The following is a 25,447-nucleotide window of genomic DNA, read 5'->3' on the forward strand; positions in this document are numbered from 1 at the left end:
ACCTCAGCATTCGTGTCGAGGACTACCGCCACCCGAAAGGTCCCATGCAGTGTGGCAACTGCCAGCGTTTTGGGCATCCCACGAAAGGCTGCAGAGCATCTCCTGTGTGCCGCTGGTGCAGCAAGGGCCATAAAACAGAGAATTGCCCCGAGGGAGGGGACAGGAACAAGGCAAAGTGCGCGAGCTGCAAGGGCCCGCACTGCGCCAACTACAGAGGGTGCCAGGCTTACAAGCGTGAAAACTGGCGCTATCTCCCGCAGGAGGAACGCAAGGAAAGGGAGCTGCAGTCAAAGCGTGCAATTCGCGAAAACAAGCGAGCTGCAGCTGCGGCGCAAACACACTTTCAGTCACAACAAGCTGGCTCGTCCAGCTACCAGCCCCAGCCCCCCAGACAGGTATGGCGCGGCCCCAGCTGCCCTGTTCCTCAACAGTGGCAGAGCCCCAACCAGTACTCGGTGCTGGACGACAGGTACGAGTTGGAATACCCTGTTGTGGCCAACTCTTGGAGGCCCAGAGGGCAGCCACAGCCCCAGAGAGCCCCGAAAAAACACCATTCGGGACATAAAAATGGAAAGGGGAAGAGGGCCCCGGAGGAACAGCCTGCTCCAAGGCAGGTACAGCCTGCCCCGCAGCACCCCGCCCCCCCTCCCCCCATCGCACCACGCACGAAGCCAATCCCAGTGGCGTCCCGGGTGAATCACGAGCACGAGGACACTGGAATGCAGATCGAGTCAGCGCCTGCAGTGTTGCCAACTGCTCCGCTGCAGCCCAGCTCCACTCGTAAGCCAGGTCCCGACCCTAAGGCATTTCTAAAGGTCGTGGGCCAGTCCAAAACATTTATTGAGGACCCAAACCTGTCCCAGGCCCTTGAGCCGATGTGCCAACTCATGGCCATCTGGTGCGACGCGGCCATGTCCCTTGAGGAAAAGATACAAGCCACCATGGGCTTCGTGCAGACACTAGCGGCCAGCTTCAATGCCGCACACCCCTAATTTAGGTCCTGTCACGAACACTAATCCCGTAGACAGTAGTTTAGGTACCATCCTCTACTGGAATGCACGAGGAATTAGAAACAAAATAATCGAGTTTACAGATCATTTACTAAAATATAAGATTAAAATCGCGGCCATCAATGAGACTCACCTAATACCAACAGATAGATTAACGATATCAAACTATAATGTTTACAGGCGCGACCGTGACACCAGAAGCGGAGGGGTGGCCTTAGTGGTCCACAGAAGCATTAGGCACACCGAATTTTATTTACCTGCATTTAATGAATTAGAAACTGTTGCAATAAATATTAAAATCAACAACCAACACATAGTACTTATTTCCATGTATGCACGGCCGGGTAGGTCTCTCACTTTGAATGAGCTGGACATATTATATGGCTCAGCTCCTGCATTTTTAGCAGTTGGCGATATTAATGCCAAGCATAAGGATTGGAACTGTCGGAGCAACACAGCCAATGGCTTCCTGCTGCAACGGCATGAGTCTAATAAAAATTATCAAGTTTATGCTCCCTCAGAGCCCACACACGATAGCGGAGCACTAAGGCAAACCCCCGACATACTAGATATCGTTTTAAATAAGAGAGTCCAAACGGGATTCGAACTCAGAGTCGTCCATGAACTGTCGTCTGACCACTTCCCAGTACATTTAATATTCGATGACGCGGACACTGACACCAATCCGCCGAGAAAAATCAAAGACTATAAAAAAGCTGACTGGCGAGGCTTTCAGACGCATCTATTAGATAACGTGCCCGCAGCCGATGCTGCCAACCTAGAAACTAAAGAAAGTATTGAAACAGCAGTAACAGAACTCACAGTAAATATACAAACTGCAATAAACTCGTGCATCCCAGTAAAGGAGGTTAAGTTTAAGCAGGGAGAGCTGCCGGCATACATAAGGGACTTAATATCACAGAAAAGTAGACTAAGGCGCGAACATACTAGGCGTAGACAGCGTGACATTAAAGCGCGTATTAATGAATTACAAAGAATAATTTCCGATGAGATAACTCTGTGGAGGGACAGCCAATGGGAGGCGAAAGTCTCCCAGCTCCAGGTGCAAGATGGTAGCACCTGGAGTATGACAAAGCGGTTCCTCCACAAGACAGATAAAATTCCTCCATTACAAACCCATACTGGAGTCGCTTATACACCAATAGATAAAGCACAGGCATTCGCGGACACATTAGAAGAAGCATTTAAACCTAATATCGAGCCCTGCGACCCAATATTTAATGCAATGATATATAGGGAATTAAGAATAAAACTAAATCAGCCTTTAACTTCAGAGCCTTATCTAACTCAATCGCAGGAAGTTAAGCAGGCTATTAAACGTATGAAACCGCGTAAAGCTCCGGGAATAGATGGCATACAGGCAGTTGTCCTTAAGAAACTGCCTGATGAAATTTTAGAGTACTTAGCTGAATTAATAAATGCCATGTTTAAATTGCAATATTTCCCTTCACAATGGAAACAGGCCAACGTAATGGTATTTCATAAGCCTGGTAAAGATAAAACAATGCCACAAAACTATCGGCCAATTAGCTTACTAAGTATAATGTCAAAGGTAGCTGAGTACATAATTTTGCAACGACTCAATACTCATATTAAAGAACGAAACATATTGCCGAATGAACAATTCGGATTTCGCAGCGCGCATTCCACTACGCAACAACTAGTACGCATGACGGAAGAAATAGTAACAGCGTTTACATGGAACAGCTATAATGTAGCAACGTTTATAGATGTAGAGAAAGCTTTTGATAGAGTCTTCCACGCAGGCTTAATCTATAAACTATACCAAGCCGATTTCCCCGACTGCTATATAAAATTATTAGCCTCGTATTTAGCCAATCGCTCGTTCAGAGTCACTACAGAGGGGGCACTGTCAGACGAGAAACGAATCAGAGCAGGCGTTCCGCAAGGTAGCATACTGGGGCCCGTTTTATTTAACATTTACATACACGACATGCTTAAACCTGAGCATCGCCTAGTACAGTTCGGCCTATACGCCGACGATACAGTATTGTTTAGTAGGTCACGCAACTTAAATCTTGCAACAGAAAGGCTTCAAACTGCGTTAAACTCACTAGAAAATTGGTGCACGAAATGGCGAATTAAAGTTAATCCTACAAAGTCCGAAGCCATTGTTTTTACGCGGAAACATCTCCCGCCACTAGAAAATAGGCCGCAATTAACGCTATTCAATGCAGAAATACCGCACAAAAACGTAGTAAAATATTTAGGCGTACATATGGATCGTAAATTACTATGGCGCGACCATATAGAAGCAAAAAGAAAGGCGGCATTCACGAGATTAATGACACTCTATCCAGTCATGAGTCGACGACGAGGTAGCTCAGTTAAAAACGGATTAACCATATATAACGCGCTAATTAAACCCATTATTACCTATGCGGCACCAGTGTGGGCAACAGCAGCAGAATCCCATCTGAAAAAGCTACAGAGAATACAGAACAAGAGCATTCGTATCGCGACTGAAGCACCTGTGTATTGTCCCGTCAGGGCCATGCATAGGGAGCTAAAACTCGAATTATTAAAGGACTACTATGTTAGGACTACTCAGAAATTCTATGATAAATGTAAATTAAGTGAAAATCCGTTTATTTCCTCCCTTGGCGACAAAGATCCGGATTTGCATCGGAAATATAAAATGCCGGTTTCAATCCTGGCTCACAGGCCCCCGTAGCTGCGCTGTGGTTGGCCGACTCGTCCGGCCAATGAAAATACTACTCGTGAATTAAAATGAAACTTCAAGTTAATTTATACTTAATTACAATAATAAATAGTTAGGCTACCAAACGTAGCGACAAAGAGTGTCGTACTGCATTAAACCTGCCCTCTGCCCTCGCATTCAGTGAAAGTAAACACCGATCGAGCTGGGGATGCCGATACGAGTGGCATGCTGCTTGCTGCCGGGCATGGTAGGCCTGTGGTGCGTCGCGACGATATAATTTAAAATTAGTGGTAGAAGTCGTGTCCTGTGATACGTGTTTGCCCGGATAGTTAGTGCAAATAAACACCGATCGAGCTGGGGTTGCCGATACGAGTGGCATGCTGCTTTCCGATGGGTACCACTGCTGCAGGGCATGACTACTTAAAATTTTGAATATTTAAAACAATACGAGTGCTCTGTTCCCATTCGCCTGTGACTTTATATGTTGGCAGTTCTACCACTATATTTAAGTGCGTAGATATTAAGATACTAAATAAAGTAATATAATATATTAGGCTAAGAGAGAAAAATTAAAAATAATAAAAACAAAAAAATCAAATAAAATACCAAAAATATAATAGTTTAATTCATATTAAGTTATTAGCTTTAAGATATCTTAAATAATGTAGCCTACGCTCCGCACTAGCAGAGCGTACACATAGTGAAATATGTTCTGTTTGTGTATGTTTAGTAAGTAAGGTGTTCTAATTTTCTTCTTTTAGTTTAGGTGCTACTGGAGGCGGAGTGGGTGGCCCGGTGTGGCCAGCCACCACCAGGGGCGCTTGCGTCCCTGGTCAGAAGATCCAGAACTGCAGAACAACAAACAATGCGGACATTTAAGTCCAAGCGCCCAAACCCCGCATGGTAGACTCTTTCTGCTCTGACCAACTCTTCTTCCTGAACCATCCTTCTTTCTCCCGTATTGAACCTGCCTGAAATTAATGCATGAAATTTGGCATCCCGCATGAAAGTGCCCAGGGTTTTCCCTGTGTCTATGCAGGTTTTACCTGGGCCCAACTTATCTAGTAGTTTAGTCTAGAGTTAAGAGTGAGGGGAGTTAGTCATGGCGCCAATCGCTGCCATGGCTGGCCAATCCCCTCCTAGCACACGATGCATGCGACCCTCTCCCTGCATGGCTAATCCCTGCATGACTAAGGCGTATAGGCTTCGGCCTGAGACGCACTTAGGTCCCTCCCTAACCCGGACCCCTCCCAAATACACTTAGTTTTAGTTAGGTTAGGAAAAAAAAAAAAATCCCCTTCTCAGTCGCACCTGTGTTTCCGTACCATGTGCGTCTCTGCCTGAGGACGGGAGCAGATAGCAGTTCCCGAAACGTCGCTTGTTTCTGTTTAGGTAAAACTATTGTATTTGTTTGTTTTTTCGTTTTGTCATGTTTTTTGTCTCGCTTCAACTGTTGTGCTGAATTATTTTGGGTTTCAATATTTTTGTGTTGTCATCATTTGTGGGGATTTTTTCGTTCTCTTAGTACATTTTTCTTTGTTTTTTCTTTGTTTGCTGACCATATTCCTGTTTCGGAATATTTTGTGGTGTTCATATCCTTGTTGACAACAGCAATTGTTTGCTTAATTTTGTGTGTTTTTTGTATCTTTTTTTGAGTATTTTTATTTTTATTTATTTATTTTATTTATTAGTTTTTCTTCAACAGAAAAAGTTCTTAGCAATGGCGTATGTCCAAAAACTTACATCAAGTCATGCACTCCCATTGCACAAATCTTTTAAAGATAACACTTTGATGCTCTTAATGCAGGCATTGCAAACACCTGGAATTTTAAACTGTGTATGATCACAATATACATAAATTTGAATATAACCTACTTAAAAAAGCCCGCGTTCCTTGACCCAAAATTTGTTTTTGATTCTAAATACTGTCATTTACAGTTCTCTACAGAATGTTTGGTAAAACGAGCTCACTCAAAGAAAATTGATAGTGTGAAATGACTTCAAATATATTTTACAGTGCTCATCAAATAATATTGAATACAATATATTTGAAGACGTATTTCATCCAAAATCACCCTTCAAATTTTGTTGTCCAATATATTGGAGACAATAAATTTGACAGTGTGACAGGGCCTTAAGGAAATGTGATCTGCATTACAATAATTATCCTGGCTCTTCCGATCTCGACAAAGAACTTAAATTGAAGGAGGTTGATGATATATGGAAGAATGAAGACAATGGAAGAATCCTTAACGTGAAAAGTGAGAATATATTCCAGCCGAATTCAAGTAGATCTTTCATACTTTGTTAAAATGATGCACTCCTAAAAAGGAAGCATGAAGACGATGAAGACACTTCGACATCATCAACATCGAATTCTTACGGTAATCTGAGTGAAGACGATGCCTTCTACGGTTATTGTTACATTGACTCTGAGGCTGTTGACAAAGACATAGACTGTGATGAAGCACCTAAAGCTGACAAGATCGAAGAATGTGGTAGTGTCCTGAGACCGAAACGATGGAAACGACGTGATATATTAAATAAATCTGATCAAGCTTGTGATGATCACCGTCTCAAAAATGAAAGTTACCCTGAGGTTGGTGGTAAAACGGAAGACACCAGAGATCATAATATTTATTATAAACGTGCAAGGAAGATGGTGGTATAAGAGAATGATTACACATTATAGAAAGATCCAATCATATTGGTTGACCGGCTAAGACTTCTACATGGTTCGCTTTGTGCAGGAAACTATTCGTGCATCAAAGAAATATCCTTCATACTCAAAGAACTGAGGAAAGCTGGCTACATACAATAATGACATGTTTTTCTTGCATTTGTACAATGTAAAGAAATAAATTAATAATTTAAATTATAAAAATTTAATGTTTTTATTTCTTGTATTCTGATTTCTAACTAAGACTTAGTTCTCGTAACTTGTGCTTCCATTTTGCTTTTTTGTTGATGGAGCTTCTAAATGTGCTTCCTTTTTTGATGGTGCTTCCAAAATGTGCTGCCTTAATGATGGTGCATCCAAAATGTGATGCCTTTTTGATTATGGTGCTTCCAAATGTGCTGCCTTTTTTGTTGATGGTGCTTTCAAATGTGCTTCCTTTTTTGATGGTGCTTCCAAATGTGCTTCCTTTTTGTTGATGGTGCTTCCAAAATGTGCTTCCTTTTTTTGATAGTGCTTCCAAATGTGCTACCATTTCGTTGACGGTGCTTCCAAATGTGCTGCCTTTTTTTGTTGGATTCTTGGTCCTCTTATAAGCGTAAAAAACATGATCCGTTGGTTCAATTGAATATGATTAGCTAACGATGAGGAAGGTCGTGAGGTTCGGAAATAACTAGTCTATATGTCTGACATGGATTATGACCCGGTCTCTCGGTTCGAAGATGCTTGGTCTATATGTATGTATGGCTTTGTACATGAACGGTTTAGAGGTTATTCAGATTCTTGAAAAACTAGACTTTCATGTTAGGCTTATCGGCAACGTATTTAGTTCGTCGAACATTGTCGTACATTGACTTGGGTTTTATTTTTGAAGAGAGAATGATTTATAAACTCCGCGAAAGGTAATGGAAAAACAGAATATTAAATTTATTTAATATTTACTTACACTTGTCACTGTTCAAGTATCGCTTCGAGGCAGGAATCCAGCGATTCAATATGTAAATTAATGAGTGATTTTTTTGATGAATTTTGAATTTTTTTCCCGAATTTCTAGCTAAATAATTACATGATTTCAAGATGGCGCCCAAATTTCAAGATGGCGGGGGAACCTCGGTAATAAATGATTACTGCACTGTAGCGGGTTAGAATAAAATTATCCAGATGGAAATGTACTTTATAAGACGAGTACAAACACAAGATGGTGTACTCCAGCAGGTGGTAGCTCCTGGTAGCATGTACTGAATATAAAATGTGGGATCCATGACGGTCGACAAGGACAAAGTCAAATTTCAAGGTCAAGGTCAAAATTTCAAGGTCAAGGTCAAAGTTCAGGTCAAATTCAAATTTCATGGTCAAGGTCAAAGTTCAAGTTCAAGGTCAAAGCTCAAGGTCAAAGTTCAATGCCAACAGTTGAGGACCAGGGTATGGTGACAAGAAAATTATACTAACATGGTATCGCCACACTCCAGCGGACGAAAACTAGATGGTGGTCTCCAGCAAATGAAGACAAGATGGCGGACATGACGTCATATCAGCTGACGATATATGTACCTTGGTAGATCAGTCTGTAGGTAGCTTCTGTGGAGGATCTGTTGTTTTTTTATTTTTTGCTCTTACTGGTTTCGAACCAAGGACCTTAGTCGATCTAATCAATCATTATATTTATTGCCAATTATATTTAATGAATTTTGAACTTTTTCCCGCATCTCTAGCATTAAATTTACGGATTTTCAAGATGGCGTCCAAATGACAAGAAGGCGGGTGTCACAGTAATAATAAATGATTACTGCACTCTGGCGGATAAGAATTAAACTAACATGGCATCAGCTCACTCTAGCCGACGATACAATGATGATGGCTTCCAGCAACGAATGCAAGATGGCAGTCGTGACATCATACTGCCGGATGATATATATGCTATTAACAAAGTGGTGGGGGTCAGTCTGCCAGCAGCCACCACGGGGTAGAAGGATCGGTCACCATTTTTATTTATTTTTTTGCCCTCACCGGTATCGAACCGATGAATCCAAGCTACGTGTCATAAAAGCAATTTTTTTTATTAAAATTTTATTATTTAATTTTTTTATAATTTTTAAAATTATTAATTAAAATCGGATAATAAATAAAGATTTTTAAGATGGCGACCGTAACGGAAATTGCAACGGTGACGTCATAACCCAATATGGCGGTCATGATATCCTTATTCCTAGAAATGGCTTACCGGAGGCTTTAGACATGGATGCTTAAGCCGTTTTTAGGAATTTGGGTTATTTTTTAGGGCCAAACGACATTTGAGGATTTTAAAATCCTAATTTTTGAATTGTGGAATTTTTTGAGATTTTTTGGCGGAATTTTTTTCCAAAAAAAAGGAAATTTTGTCGATTTTTTGAGGAATTTTGGACAAAATTTGCCCAATTTTGGACAATTTTGACAAGTTTTGAAGGTCAAATTCAAGGTCAGGGTCATAGGCCAAGTTCATACCCATCCAAGATGGCCGTCGTGACGTCATGCAGGTCGACACCACCGGCCACAGACACCACAACCAGAAGACAGTTTCAGTATGCCCTATTATATACTACTATGTTGTTCTGATGAAATCCTCATTTTGGTTGAGCATAGTACACTGTTTTCGGAAATCGCCCCTTGAAGTGGTTCTGTTGTTGGAATGAGACACGTTGTAAATGTTATCACCTGTGATTACAAAAATAAAAATTGCTCCACTTCAGGCATATTCCCTCTCATCGTAGTAAGACTTCGCTGCATGTGAAAGCCGCAGAACTCAATTGATTTTATGGGGGTTGGCTGAAGTTTCTACTCCGCGACTTCTCTCAACAGTTTCGATCTCAGGAAAGTCATGTAGTTGGGCGAGATGAAGATCGGCACATACGCGTGTCTCTTCACAGCGGTGCATCGCCACTGCCATCTCTACTGGTGCCCGCAAGTATTCTGCTTCTTCTAGTACTTGCACAGTTGTCTCATGCAGATCTGAAGGAGCTCTTGCATACACCTCACCGTGTACTACTTTTGTATTCATCTTTTTTGTTTGTTATTGAGTTTTCATATGACACAGTTAAAACAGAAATGGCCTATGTACAAAACAACATCTTGAATGCGATATTAGTACTTCGCGAGTAAAGTAAATGCGAAAAATTATGCGAGCTTTCAGACCTAGAATAACTGCCCAATATGTTTCATTATTAAGTACATTTGGCGTTCTCGTTAAAAGGCAGATATTGCCGTAACGCCAGCTAGGGCGGCAACTAGCATAACTTCTACGTGCCAATGATTGCTTTTAAGCAGCAGGTCTCTAGACACATTTTATACGCACTAAGACGCTAAACGGCTTAATTTTCGTAAATGGATTTTAATATTAAATAGGCTTACTTCAAACCCTTGCGCTACTCGGGTAAGTATTGTCACTGAATATAGAAGCACATTTTAAAATGCTTATATTTTAAACAGTAAAATTGTTAATTTCTTGTAGCATCGTATTGGAGGTATAATAGGGCAATGTAAAAATCTTGGCGCAAGCTTCACCCATAGTAACACTGAAAAACTCATTTTAAGTATTAACAATTTTTGGAAATATTATATTTTTCTGAAGCAATAATATGGACATAATCCAAATACATAAACAGAAGTGGTGTTATAAATGGTAAATATATTGCGTAATTCGTAAAAAAAGATACACTTATTAAAAAAATCCACTGGTAAAAGAAATGGTTAAGGGTGAATGTCAGAACATTGTAAGCATTGATCCAACTTTAATAAAACTTTATTTGCTGTCCTAAACTAAAACGAAAATTCAATTAATTCCCTGGTAATAAGAATAGAATATCTTTTTTCATTTACAATTTAGAAAGTTAATTGAGTGACGAAATATCAAGTTAGAAACATTAAATTAATACATTTTTAAGGTGACGATGCAAATCTAATCAGCAGTTACTACAATTTTAACATTAGTTAGTGTAAAGTCTTTTGAGAAATCAAAAACATTAGCTATACCAGTTAATCTGCTATATTGGTAGATTGTTCCACAAAACTCATAAATTTTGCAATGTTATCAAACTTATTTTGTTGTTCAAGAAGTACTATTGACGGTGTAAAAGTGCAATAAAACTCATTATTTTTACATTTACCTTCAAAATTGCGTCGCTTGTATTATTGAATGTTTAAGTATCGATGCTATTAAAGTAATATAGAGATATAAACAGTATAGGTATCGAAACATATACCTAACATGTTTGGACCTGATTTTTCACAAGATATTTCATTGAAATATACTCCCTTACTTGTTAAAATCCGTTAACCAGTTACTGCTATAAAGTTTAACTTTGGTTTTGTGAACTTTGGCTCGCACCGTGGTTACACATTTCCGTTCCATTCACGAAATTACTCCTACCAAACGTCGTATACCGACAGCTAAAATGTTACACCAGCGGTTCCCACTAGTGGTTCGCGGAAGGGTTGCAGGTGGGTCGCGACTCGATCCAAAAACTATCAGAAACCATCGAATAAACCATCTAAAAAGATAAGAAAAATCGAAACAAATCGAATTGTATGCAAACACATATCTTTCTATACTAATCTATACTAATATTATAAAGCTGAAGAGTTTGTTTGTTTGTTTGTTTGAACGCGCTAATCTCAGGAACCACTAGTCCAATTTGAAAAATTCTTTCAGTGTTGGATAGTACATTTATCGAGGAAGGCTATATGCTATATTATATTATCAATAACATTAGGGATCCTTACTAAAAGTCCAATAAGGTAACCCTAGGACCCTAAAAAATCCTTACACGGCGTGCGCTGCGAAACCTATTGATTATAGAACAAAACAATGTACTACCACTTTGCAGAACATATAATTGTCTTCAAAAAATATCGTGTAACCATATGTATAACTATTGTAGTTATCTCACAATTAGTGTTTTCTTTTATTTTTTTTAAATAATTAAAATGCCGTCGCTTCAAAAACTCTTTATTGTGTACCTTGGTATTAATCCTTATCAAAATAAATTACTGCATATTCAAGACGAAATCAATACCTTTCTACAACTTTTTGAATTATTCAATTCGGACGTTTCATTCAAAAGATATCGTGATATTTAAAATGTAAGTATTAGTGTTGTAGCCAAAAAGGTATTAAGTATTGCACGCGCATGTATGACTAGCATTGAAGACCTAATCTCTAAAGTGTACCCAGATGTAGTCCATATAGAAAACAAAGGCTACCAGTGGATGTGTCAAAGGGCAATATTGGCAGCTAGAAACATTAGCGTTGACGACATCAATAACATGATACTGGGTAAACTTCCAGGAGATAGAGTGAACTACAGGTCCATTGATAAAGTAATGGATCAAGAAGATGCGGTACATTATCAACAAGAATTTTTAAATTCTTTAAATCCGAGTGGCCTTCCCTCACATTCACTCAAATTAAAAACTGGCTCTCCACTTGTGCTGCTAAGTAATCTTAAACCACCAAATTTATGCAATGGAACCAGACTCCAAGTAAAATTCCTTCGCGATAACGTGATTGGTGCTACAGTATTGACTGGTCTAGCAGTAGGGCAAACAGTGCTGATACCTCGCATACCTATGATACCAACGGATTTGCCTTTTCACTTTAAGCGAATTCAATTTCCGGTGAAGGTATCGTTTACGGTAACAATTAATAAGGCCCAGGGACAAACATTTAAGTACGTAGGAATAGATTTACGCCAAGAGTGTTTTTCGCACGGGCAACTATATGTTGCTCTGTCGAGATCTGGTTCGGGAGAAAATCTATTTCTACTTCTGCCAGAAGAGAAAACAAAAAATATAGTTTTCGCAGAAGTATTTAATATACCATTGGTTATAAGTGTTTTGAGAATAACCTAAAACTGTACATCTACCATATTATCTCAGAAAATCACAATACCCCCCCAACAAAGTCCACGCGGACAAAGTCGCGGGAACTGCTAGTAATATTATAAAGCTGAAGAGTTTGTTTGTTTGTTTGTTTGAACGCGCTAATCTCAGGAACCACTGGTCCGATTTGAAAAAAATTATTTCAGTGGTGGATAGTACATTTATCGAGGAAGGCTATATAGGCTATATTATATTATCAATAACATTAGGGATCCTTACTAAAAGTCCAATTTAGAATTAAATGCGTTGGAGGGGGTTAGATACAACATGAAGTACACGTACGAAGTGTGTGTTGAAAATGCCGCAGGCGCTAGAAGTTTATTTCCTATTGCCTATTAACATTGTTGCCACGCACTAGATGCCTTATCATTCTTAATTTTCCCATACAAGTAAAAAACACCCGTGTGATATTAAGAACGAAGCAATCAGTACCCTCATAAGAGTTCAATTAGTATTTAAATACTATTTATCACTTTAAATCGCAAACCTAAACTATTGTTTTTTTTTTCCTCTCTCTGTGTTTAATTTGTTTTTATTGCCCTTTTTTCAAGTATATATATTTTACAGACTTGAAACTTCACAGTAATGTACCTTATGTTACGCAGGATGACATTTTTCGAAAATTAGATCCCATGGGTGGTTAAAACCAGACAACAGTGGGTACTTTGTCTGCATGAGAACAGGATTTTGCATTGTTCATGCCTTCTGCGTCTCCATGGCAACGGGCATCGCGTGGCAATGGCGTACCCACAAGGAGAGGCATGCATAATGAGCGGCGCAAGAGTGATCTGCCTGTAGACTGCCGTAGCGAAGTACGGGTACATCAGTTGTACGTTGCGTGCACGAGTCGGGAAACCATAGGTGCTATTCATTTTCTCTCCGGTACATTCTACAGCATTGTAATAAATTTTCACTGAATTTTTTTTTATTTACCATTACTGTAAATGGGATATGTGGCTTAATTTTTTTCCCATTAGTATAGCCGTGCAGGGTCGTGTCAGTCAGCTAGTTGTTAAATAAATAACTGTTTTGCTACAAAGTGCTTATATTTGGTCAAAAATTTTCAAATCAGAACACAAATTGTTTATCAATAATCAATGTGGTATCTTTAAAAAAGATAAATGTATATATCTGCAATATTTGATGGTAAATTATATACATAAGGAAGAGATACGATACAAATAATGTTTTTTTACTCCGCCATGGACCGATAGACCGCGGAGGTATTCCTATAAGGAAAGGAGTGTCGCCAGCTGGTAACCTCTGTGTTACACATCATAACGAATCTCTTCCGAAGGCTAAGAGAAGGTCTCGCAGGAGGCGCCACAACTGCGGAGACGGCCCGCCGACAGGAATGGAGTCGCAGCTGAACACGGCTGCTGGCTGTCGACGCGCGCGCCGATGCCGGCACGTGGTCACGTCGCCGCCGCCAATCAGGATGTCACGACCGGCCGTCACGCAGCCCTGCCGCCCGGAGCGAGCACGCGTGCAGAAGCTACCACCAGGCCCCCACACTCGAGTACTGGCCCTGGACCCAGCCCCTCCCTTGCGGGGGCCATGCGCGTGGCTGCAGCATTTCAGCGCGGCGAGTTAGGAACTGTCGTATTATTAGTTCATTTGCAACATGAGAACACGTGAATTTGTTCATTACCGAGGTTAGATGTTTACAAGTAACTGGCGAATACTGAGACTCGCTCACTTTATGGTAGTAAAACTACCTGGAATACATTTTTTTTTTTTAAATTTTTTAATAGGTAGTCATAAGAAAATATAATAGCAAGTTTAAAAACACCAAAAAATTACTAGCCAGGAAATTTTCTTTGGGACGAAAATGACGTCAAAGATATTTAATATTTTGTTGGTTCTCTAAAGCATTGTGAATATAGATCTATCTTCCAGGTATTTTTCATCTAAATGTTGTAGTGCAATGGATTCCGGCTTTGGACTTTATTTTCGACAGTGAATTTTATTAAAATACTGCCCATCGTTTTAATATTCATTATACAGTAATACTATAAATGGTTCCACACGTTATAAGTCAAACTTATATGGCGTTACTAAAATAATAACATGAAACTTTTGAATACTACACATTATAACACTAAGCATGTATTTGTAAATTTTTGCTAAAACGACTGAAATCAGTCTTTAAATACTTCCTTCAAACGAACCTTAACCTTATTGAGCTGCTTAAAAATCATTTTTATATAATATTATCAAAAAGTATCAATGGAAGTTATTTATTAGGAATAAGTAATTAAGTACGTACATGATGAAGAAATAATATGAAATTTTAATGCAAGGTGTTGTTTGTACTTTCCACTCAAGACTTTGCCATTTTTCACCTTATTAGCGAGACAACCTTTTAAATTTGGGAGAAACACAATGCGTGACTATTTATTTGTGTTAAGCCTAAAATATCTTGGTTTCGTATTTTCCAACTATAATCATAACAATGTATAATTATATTTTCCTTCATAACACCAAACCTAGATGGTTTCACCTTTCGAGAAAGAGTTTCCCACAATTTTAATAAGTAGTTAGCAGTAGGTATTTTATGTTAAACAACATATGAAACACAATATTATTAACTAAGCACATGTGATATTTAAATAAAATTAAACTTACAGTATTTTTTTTTGTTTATATGTTACATCGTCTGGTGACCAGCGTGTCTGTTGTGTCAGGGGCCTGGGTTCGATTACCGGCAGGGGAGGGTATTTGCCGAAACTTCTCCCTGGGTCCGGACGGGGTGTTTGTGATGTCCCTCTCACCTTCATCTCGCGGGAGCCAACGGTCAACCATTGCGGGGATCATCCTGCATTGGCAAGCGTAACGACGTCCGTAGAATTCCCATTGCTTATCATCATATAGCCCGTTTTTACTACTACTAGAGGGCATGAACTTATGTTTCACAGTGGCATTATCACTGAAGAATAACGCACTATGACTGAGTGCACGAGCAAAGCTAGTAACACGACGGAAATCCAAACCAACGCGTTATTTTTTTTGCGTTAAGGGACTTCAGTAGGGTCTGAATCCATGAATGATGCCAGCTAAGGCTCAGAAGAGCATCCAAAACAAATATTCTAGAAGCAATTACGTGGGTGGGGGGAGGGTTAGTGCTATCATTAAAGGTGAGTTTGCAAGACCAAAAAAAAAAAAAAAACAGTGGCATTAGTACGTGCGTATGTGTAAGTGTATATGGCCTCTCCTTTAATCCTTTAACTCCAGCAAGTAAAACAGGAAAAGCTTTGAAGTCAGCTGTTATTGCTCCATAGGCAGGAAAGTGGTTATAGTGATGCCATGACATTGGGATCTCCGCATGACTAAATGAGGAAATAAAGGGACTTTCTACAGCACTTCTGAAATAATTTTTTACAAAACAATAAGTTGTAAGAATTACCAATACTATGATTTAAGTACCAAAGCATATTATATGTTGCCTCGTACTTTTTCAATATAATGCTACATGGATAATAAATTGATCTAAAATTTTGTCGAGACATGTTCAAATACAAGGCCAGTGTATGGTGTATACACATGTATGTACTCATGTATAAACCAAATATTATATGTATAAGATTTTAGTGCATATCTGAATGTTCACAATTTATAAGTATAACCTATCAATGCATTCAATACATTCCAATGAAAATGTAAAAGCAAAGAAATATAATTAAATACCCGGACTAATTTATTATGTGTGTGCAGCAAATCGTCAATAGTTATTTTCCAAGATAAACAAATATTTCAACTAGCTCGAACACAAGGTTCTTAACTCAGTATTACCCCTGGTTTGTACGCTACAGGATATTGCTTATATCAATTAATATTAATAACCTTCAGCTTTCTGTTCAATTCAGCAAAATTCATGCATTAAATGTTCTTCATAGCAGAAACCAGCTGCACAGCTATGGTCATTTCTGGCTTTTCAAGGTATAACATAAATATTTGCAAACTCACCATATTTTGATAAATAGTCACACACTAATAAGTGTTACCCTCCTGACCATATACATACCGAAATAATATTCACATTATGAGACAAGTTGCAATTTCAAACATTCATACAGCTCCAGCTGCAAACATGGACTTCAATTCATCAATACCACATAATTATTTGTACTTCTCAATCTGACAAAAACTTTTATTATTTCCCATTAACATGGTGGCTCATATTCCCTTTTATGTTAATCTCCAACCCTTCTTATATCAATCCAAAGCATACATCAAAACAGATACCACACTTCGCAAAACAACCAAGAAATAAAGTTCATAGAGAATTTACACAGGGTCATATTGTACAAAAATGTTCATAGTCTCTATGCAAATAAAATAAATCATTTAAATAAAAATCTCAATAATTTTCTGTACTAAATGCAACAGTACACCAGCGCAAATGAACAATTATGTACACCAATACTTTGTAACATAGTTATAGTTCAGACACATATTAAATGGATTTATTAATTAGCTTTCTGTAACGACAAGGTTGATATTCACGTACTCACTTGAGTTAACTAAGATACTCTAGAGACCGCTAGATGTGAGGCAACGTGAGTAAATAAATATGTTTATAAATGAAGTATTTTTGGGAGAATCTGTATAAATTCGTACTTACTCACATGAACTCATGAACAAAGGCTCTAAAAAAACCATGATACTACCACTGCCGAAGAATGACTGCCAAAGAATCGCATGTGTATATGTACATGAACTACATTGGTAAGTCTAACAAAACTTTCGAAGAAGGTAATTCTTTCTTTGGATGGTGTAAAGCTTTCAAGTCTACGTGACTTGCACCCTTATACCTCTCACTAAAAAGTAACTACGTTTATTAATAAAAAAACAAAAATCTACTATGCTGATAGTTTAATTTCATATATGCCAAACAGTTGTTGAAATGCAAATTACTTCATGAACATAATAAAAAACTATATATATGAGTCTCCTGCAAGTTACACTTCGATAGTGGTCGTGCCATAGATTTGTTAGTGCACCCGTTCATACATCCTACATTGTAATTACGAGTTTATATGTATAATTATAAAATTACAGACAGAATCTCCGAAATATATACTTCATTTATTAACATTTATAAAACTTTTCTTAATTTGGTTACCTGCCATCTATCAGCTACTATATACAACTGGATAAATCCATGTGAGTTAGAACATATCCATACTATAGCAGCAAAGAAATGTTAATTTTAAATTTTACTAAATTTTAAATAATAATGGAAATAGGTTTTCTTTAGATGCAAATGTGTGCAATAAAACCTCAATATGCAATTATTTATACAATACGAAAAAGAAAATAATAAATAATTTTATTCACAAATACTGTTATTTAAAGTGATAGTTAATATAAGTTATAGGAAAAAAAAGGGTGTTGTCTGTAAAGTCGGTTTACGGACGATAATTTTACGTGATAACGTCAAAAGAAAACATTGATGAAAAATTGCATACTTTTTAATTTTCAAATATTATTTACAGTTTTTGAAAATTAAAATGAAATAGTTTATTTAAATATAATCACGAACAATTAGTTAAAAAGCCCACCTTAACTAGTTTGATATTATAGAAGATTTTCTCGCATTGTGGTTGGCCGGTTCTTGCACGCTCGGCTCAGGTGAAACGTAACAATTTTTCGTGCGTGCAGCCGGCGTTCATCGATTTATAAGACGTTATCACACCAAAAATTAAAATACGTTTTCTGGTGCTATAAAAAATATCAGGTGTGTCTTATGAATTTAATAATATTTCAATGTTCGTGCTTCGCTTGGAAGAAACGAATTATATTACTTGATATAATTACTTTTCATTTAATATTTGGATATATTTACTATTATAAATAAAATGAAATATTGTTCTAACATAAATGGTTAGTTCAATAATATAAGAATTTTGACAACCTTGATTGTTATTCTAAGTAAAGATTAAAGTTTTTTAGTTGAATAGAATTTTTCATGCCTCAAAAAACAGCGAATAGTGGCAGTTAAATAGAAAAATAAGTTCGTATTAATTTTAAAATTTTTTAAATTACAATTTACATTTTTAATTGTATTTTACGGTGTGAAATTTTATTTCTGTATCAAGAGTGGTAAGCATAAACATGTATAGTTTGAAGAGAATAAGATTAGAAAGAAGAAGCATTTGATAAAACTATGCTTAAAGCAAAGTTGTAATTTCAAATGATTTTTTTATATAAGGTCTGTTCATACAATAAATTGTATCATAACACTGAATCAAAAAAAATTATCAGACCCCTTCAAAAACTATTAATAACAGTTATAAAATACATAAATAAAGACGTATATTTCAATCGTACGATACAGACAGCGTAACTGTAATAAATTTATTCTCCATTTATTTCAGTCGTTAGTTAATTGTTTCACTTTCATTTGCTACGCTATACAATATTCTATGCTGTATTTTTTGTTTATGAAATGCTAGTTTTCAAGATTCACATATCATATTTCTAAGGTTTTATTTTTACTAGTGTATTTAAAAATTTTTGATAAAAAAATTAATTCACATCTTAGCTACTATTTTTTTTAAATATATGGAACAGAACTCTACACATATTTCACTTCATTGGGGTGGAATTACGTGTTTATATGTAGCCTATACGTTAATACAATTAATGAGCTACATCTGCTTCAAATTTTATCTAAATCCATTAATTTTTAAAATGAGAATGAGGAACAAACATACAAACCCTCACAATTAAGTAAGATGTAATTTAATTTTCTATAATTTGGTTTAGAATTGAAAAATAAAACTGTATGTAATTAAAAATGTTTTTAAGTATTTGAGTCCGTCAAACTTGTGTCTAGTTACAAATTTATGTAACCTATGGCTGATTTAAAAATCCTCCATTTGATGATATCATACATAAGTTCATTTTTGCTGGTCACACGCATTAGTATGATTCAGATTTTATTTATTTATTCTCATACAGGAAATACTTAGATTAAATACATGTTAAAATGCGCGTTACAACCGTACAACGCTCTTCCACGCACACAGCTGTCTGTACTTTATACCATAATGAATACGATTGACTTACAGAAAATGTTGTTAGCATAAACATATACAACAGAAAAGAGTTTGGTTAGTAACAATAGCATGTAAAATTAACATCCCAAATAAGTAAAAAATTCACCATGAGCATCATAAGTGTTTTTTCAGCATATGAGGGGCATTCGAAAATAACAGGAATCGTAATGTTAGGCATCGTGTTTTGTTTTTTAATCGGCAGAACGTAGCGGATACTTACCAGTCACAGGTTGTTCGTGATAAACAGCCTTTATTGTGTCACGGGCGCACCAAAGCCACCCCCACAGAACTTCCAGAGAAACCACCGTCGCCGTTGCCGGGTAATGCCACTATGCAGACTGGCTAGGGAGGGGTGCTGCAACAGCTCCCTAGCGGCGAGAACTGCTGCTACAAGTGCGTGATTCGCCAAATTACGGTTCAGGTTATTTTAATGTTTTCCTTGCAGCAGTAGAAAAACACTCTGAAATTAACTACTTCTGCAAACACACCAAGAATTTAAACTCCCTGGTTCATCAACGTAATCAAACAAAAACTCCGGATCATTCTCATCGGATTGCGTATGGAGGGCCAAATGACATTAATTTAAGGCTTTTATTTTAGGGAAACAAAGCCGTCTAAATGTCGCCATGATCATAGAGCTAGCCTGACCTGATAGCTCAGCGGTGATAGCTTCTCGCTGTGTCCTGGGTTTGATTCCCAGACGGACCAGTGGTGGTTCACTTCCTAGTGTTGTTACCTAGTCGTTGGAAATTAGAATGGCAACAAGAGCTTAAGGAAACACAGAGCAATGTATAACACATATTTAGTACGGCATGTACAGAGATTTATTCACACATTATACAAACACATATAATCCTCATACATTAATATAAATTTTCTTATTATGTTGGCTGTTACACATTACTGCTACAATTCATGTTCCAGCGATTACCAACAAAACACCTGAAATAAATTTATACAAAATTACGTACCATTCACTACTTTTTAAACATTTTCTCATAATCACACGAATTATTCCTCAACAAATAATTCTAACTGGACCCTTTTATTTTAGTTATAATTACAAATTCTTTTTAATACAAAATACTTAAACCTTCACTTACAGATCAAAATTAGACATTGTTTTAACAGTACCAGAGACTTAGGAACGAGATATTTCTAACACAATTTAAATTTCAACACTTCTCCCCAAATAAAATTGGCTAAAATCTTCAGTGTCGTTTAAGTGATAGCGGCGAGTGTTTTTTTTATTTCCGTTGATACCTGATCACCCCAGTCGGACCGGAAACATCGACGGAGCGAATTTCTTTATTCTACCTCTGCCGCCGTGCTGATGCCCTTTCATTTTCGCCGGCTCTTAATTTACACTATTTGGTAATAAAACGAACACTATACTAGTGCAGAGAATTGGAGACAAATCACCTAACATGCTGTTGCTTGAAATTATTTTAAAACAGTTTTTCATTAAAAATTTACCTCCTTGTTTATGTTCATAGGTAGTCTTAAATGCCACGACTGATAGTCCCGCTAATGCCACTGCACTACGCCCTTAACGTTTTAATCAAGTAGTAGCACCTTTTATTTTCACCGTATTAATAGAACGAGAAAATATATATATATTTTTTTTTTTTTTAAGTATTGCTGAGCAGAACTCTGTTATGCTCCTAGTCGCAAACCACTTCATGACCCTCGGCGGAATTTTCTATGTTCCCCTTGGTCATTTTACTGCAAAGTCCGACACATACTTTTTACTTACAAAGTCCCGTGCCAACTTGCAAATTGTTACTGGGCTACCACTGAATTATTACCAAGTCCGTAACTAACTTGTATAATTTGCGGCCTCTCTTACCGCCTTTTTCGGCATCCGTGCGCAGCTTGAAGACCTCAGCGGGCAGCCTTTCGGCGTCGATGATCGAAGGTGCGGGTCGTGGTCACCGCATTATTCACGCAGCCGGTTGAGAGAAGACTCTGTGGAACTCGTGCTAGCAGCCTGCTTATATACTCGCTGCGCTCCATACTAAAACAGCGAGGAATATTCTGGACATCCTGAATCGGAAACGCGGCTCGGAAACTTCCGACCACGTCCACGTGCTCCGATCAAAGGCGATTCGGCACGAGTGGACCCGAGGATCTGCTATCCAACGCGCTTCAATTGAAATTCGCGCGCCGAGTCCGTGCAGTGTATGGCGGGTGGTATCCCACTATCCCGCAGGGGCGAGTTTCCTCGTTACGCAGTACCAACCTGCGTAACAGTGTTAGCCTTCACTTCCACCCTGGGAAGGCCGCAGTTACACCACGCCTGTATCACTCCTGCCACACGGTGAGTAGGAGTAGTATAAGGATACTGGACCAATGTAAACATAGAAATGTAAACACCGCGCCAGTACCCCCATGGGCGCCGCCATCTTGTTTCATGGGGGCCGCCAACTTGTCACGTGGGGGCCGCCATTGTTGTTGACATTGGTTACAAGGGCGCGCCACCGTCTGCTGGAGGCCGCCATCTTAGTTCAGCCTTTAGTTACCGGAGCGCGCCACCGTTGCTCCGAAGGCGGGAATTGTATACAAAATAACCTGGGCGCTGGGTGGATTCGATCCCGGGGACGCACCAACGTCGTGGTTACGAGGCGTGCGCCTTGACCACTAGACCACGGGACCAGATGAAGAATGGGGAATTAAATAACGAACATATGCTTTAAAGAAGCTATGCCTAAAAGAAGCTATGTTTAAATTTCGAAAAAATATTTAACCATACTAGCTATGTCTAAACCGTTAGCAAATACCGCAACCCCACCCCCCAGCGTATGCTTAAAACAAACACCACCATAATAGCTATGACTAAAGAAACATAACCTCAAAAAAAGCGCCATAATAGCTATGTCTACCCCACCCCCACCACCAGTAAGCTTAAAACAAACACAGCCATATTAGCTATGACTAAATACCCGGGAGAAACATAACCCCAAAAAGGCACCATACTAGCTATGTCTACCACACCCCCACCACCAGTATGCCTAAAAAAACAAACTCCGCCATATTAGCTATGACTAAAGAAACATAACCTCAAAAATCCCGCGCAGAGAGAGCGAGATGTTGTCCGCTGGAGCGTCACTCATAAACTGCGCAATTATAACCCCCCACATCATATTATAAGCATAATAAAGGCGCCATGTTGTATGCTTAAAACCCCCCGCCATACTAGCTATGCCTAAACAGTTAAATTTCGAAAAGAAATAAATCGAAAAAAAATATATGTCTATAAACCCCCACCCCAAGTATGCCTAAAACCCCCACCATTATGCTTAACTGTCATGTTTTAAATTTCGAAAAGCAAACCGCCATAGTGTTAAAATACAAAATATGCTAAAATCAATTACCACCATATTAGCTATGACTAAACCCCTCCAACCCCAATACAAGTATGCTTAATCGCAATGTTTAATTCCCAACCACCAAATTCCGAAAAAAATAATGTTTAAATGATACAATCATTCTAGCTATGTCTATAAAACCCCACCCCTATATTAGCTATGACGAAAACCCTCCACTCCGAGTATGCTTAATCGCCATATTTATATTTCGAAAAGAAATAAAATACCACTATATTTAAATTTTAAAAAAATATGCGTAAAGGCCCCACCACTCCACAACCGCCATTATGCTTAACCACCATGTCTTTAAATTTAAAATTTTTTTTAAATAATACAGTCATTATAGCTATGTCTATAAAACCCCACCCCAAGTATGCCTAACCCTCCCCCCCCCCCCACTACAAGTATGCTTAAGCGCAATGTTTAATTTCCAACCATCAAATTTCGAAAATAACCCGCCATGTATAAATATAAAATAGCAAATACCGCAACCCCACTACCAACATAACCTCAAAAATGGCACCATACTAACTATGTCTACCCCACTCCCACCACCAGTACGCGTAAAAGCCCCGCCATACCAGCTATGACTAAAGAAACATAACCTCAAAAATCCCGCGCAGAGAGAGCGAGATGTTGTCCGCTGGAGCGTCACTCAGAAACTGCGCAATTATAATCCCCACATCATATTATAAGCATAATAATGTCTTTAAAAAATGCTTTAAGTAATAAGCATAATTAAAATTTATAATATTAGGAAAACAGAAAATAAGCATAGTTAGGACCCCTGCAGTTAACACGTAGCGTTAAGTAATTAAAAATAAAATGTAGGTAGCTGCGGAACGATCGACATAAGTTACCGAGGTAATAAAAAAAAATAGCAAATAAGCATATATAAAATAAAAACTCACCGGAACGCATCCCGCCCACCCCGGCGATATGTAACAAATAAAAACGCAGACGAAAAGATATACTAAAAAATAGTAACACCTATGTACGCCGTGTGGACAACCGACATCGTTTAACGATAAGTAAACCTATAAAATATATTACAAAGCGGGAGCGGCCCGCTCACGAATATGTTTTAGTGTTATAAGCATAGGTAAAACTTAAAAGTATGTAAAGAAAGTTAAGTATTAAGCATAGTTATTATTATTTTACGTCAAGTAAAAAATAAATATTATACAAACAATGTGTAGGAATCGGCTCTCGGCCAATGTGTTAAGCATTACTTTACGTCGAGTACAAACGCCGTGCTGAGAGCCCCGCTCGTGCGATGAGGAATGTATTAAGGGACCCCTGCAGTTAACTCGAAGCGTTCAGTAATTAAAAAATAAAATGTAGCTGCGGCACGATCGTCAGAAACAAATTACGTATGTTACCGAGGTAATAAAAAAAATAAACCATAGGTGCCACCCCCACTCCTAGTATGCTTAAAACACCCACCCCCAAGTATGCCTAAAAGAAACCCCAGCCATACTAGCTATGCCTAAATCATTTGCAGCCATGCTTAAAACCCCCCGCCATACTAGCTAAGACTAAATGGAGTGCCACATACACACACCGCCATCTTTAATGTCACAGAGGAGAGTGAGAAACGTAACGTAAAATATGCTTGAAGTAATAAGCATAGTTAAAGTTATAATATTGTAAAAACATAAAAATAAGCATAGTTAAAAAAACCGTAGATCACCATTTAATAGTACTGGACCAGATAACATATGCCATAGCGATAGCATGAATAAGCATAGTTAGGACCCCTACAGTCAACACGTAGCGTTAAGTAATTAAAAATAAAATGTAGCTGCGGCACGATCGTCAGAAACAAATTACGTATGTTACCTAGGTAATAAAAAAAATAGCAAATAAGCATACATAAAAAACTAAATACCCGGGAGAAACATAACCCCAAAAAGGCACCATACTAGCTATGTCTACCACACCCCCACCACCAGTATGCCTAAAAAAACAAACACCGCCATATTAGCTATGACTAAAGAAACATAACCTCAAAAATCCCGCGCAGAGAGAGCGAGATGTTGTCCGCTGGAGCGTCACTCATAAACTGCGCAATTATAACCCAAGGTTAGTAGAGAGAGGTTGTCTCGATCCCATAAGAACAATGTAGACAGCCCGACACTCCGCTCTGACGTCATCTGCAGCCCCGCCGTTCCCAGCCGTAATACTGCACCCGCTGACTGACGGCTTTCTCTTATCAGCTCGGCTCGTTTCACATGTCTGATACGCAATACTTATAGTATTTCATTTATGCTTTGTTGATTACTGTTAATTATAATCGTTTTGATATGCTTTTCAAATGACAACATGCTGTGACTGAAAACAAGGATGAATTATTAATTTCAACATATTTTTTCAGTGACAGTAAAAATTTTCAAAATATCAATGATGAATCCATGAATTTTTTAAAATTAATACAATTAATATGTAACTAGTAAACAAAATGGTTTATTTGTATTTATTTCTCAGCAAGATTATTATATTTAAAATAATTGCATATCAATATCTTAGTGTTTTTCAATAAAAGTAGCCATAGCTCATTAAAACGTTTTGGGAATGATTGCAATATAAATAAACTGAAGTTAGATTTAAAAATAAATTTCTAACATGAATAGAGTAGTTTTTCGTGTAATCGTTTCATCCTCTTTTGCATCATACTCGAGAGTTTTCTTCACTTTTACTTCGTCAAAGAA

The sequence above is a fragment of the Bacillus rossius genome, chromosome 6 (assembly GCF_032445375.1).
Source record: "Bacillus rossius redtenbacheri isolate Brsri chromosome 6, Brsri_v3, whole genome shotgun sequence".
Taxonomy (NCBI): Eukaryota; Metazoa; Arthropoda; class Insecta; order Phasmatodea; family Bacillidae; genus Bacillus; species Bacillus rossius.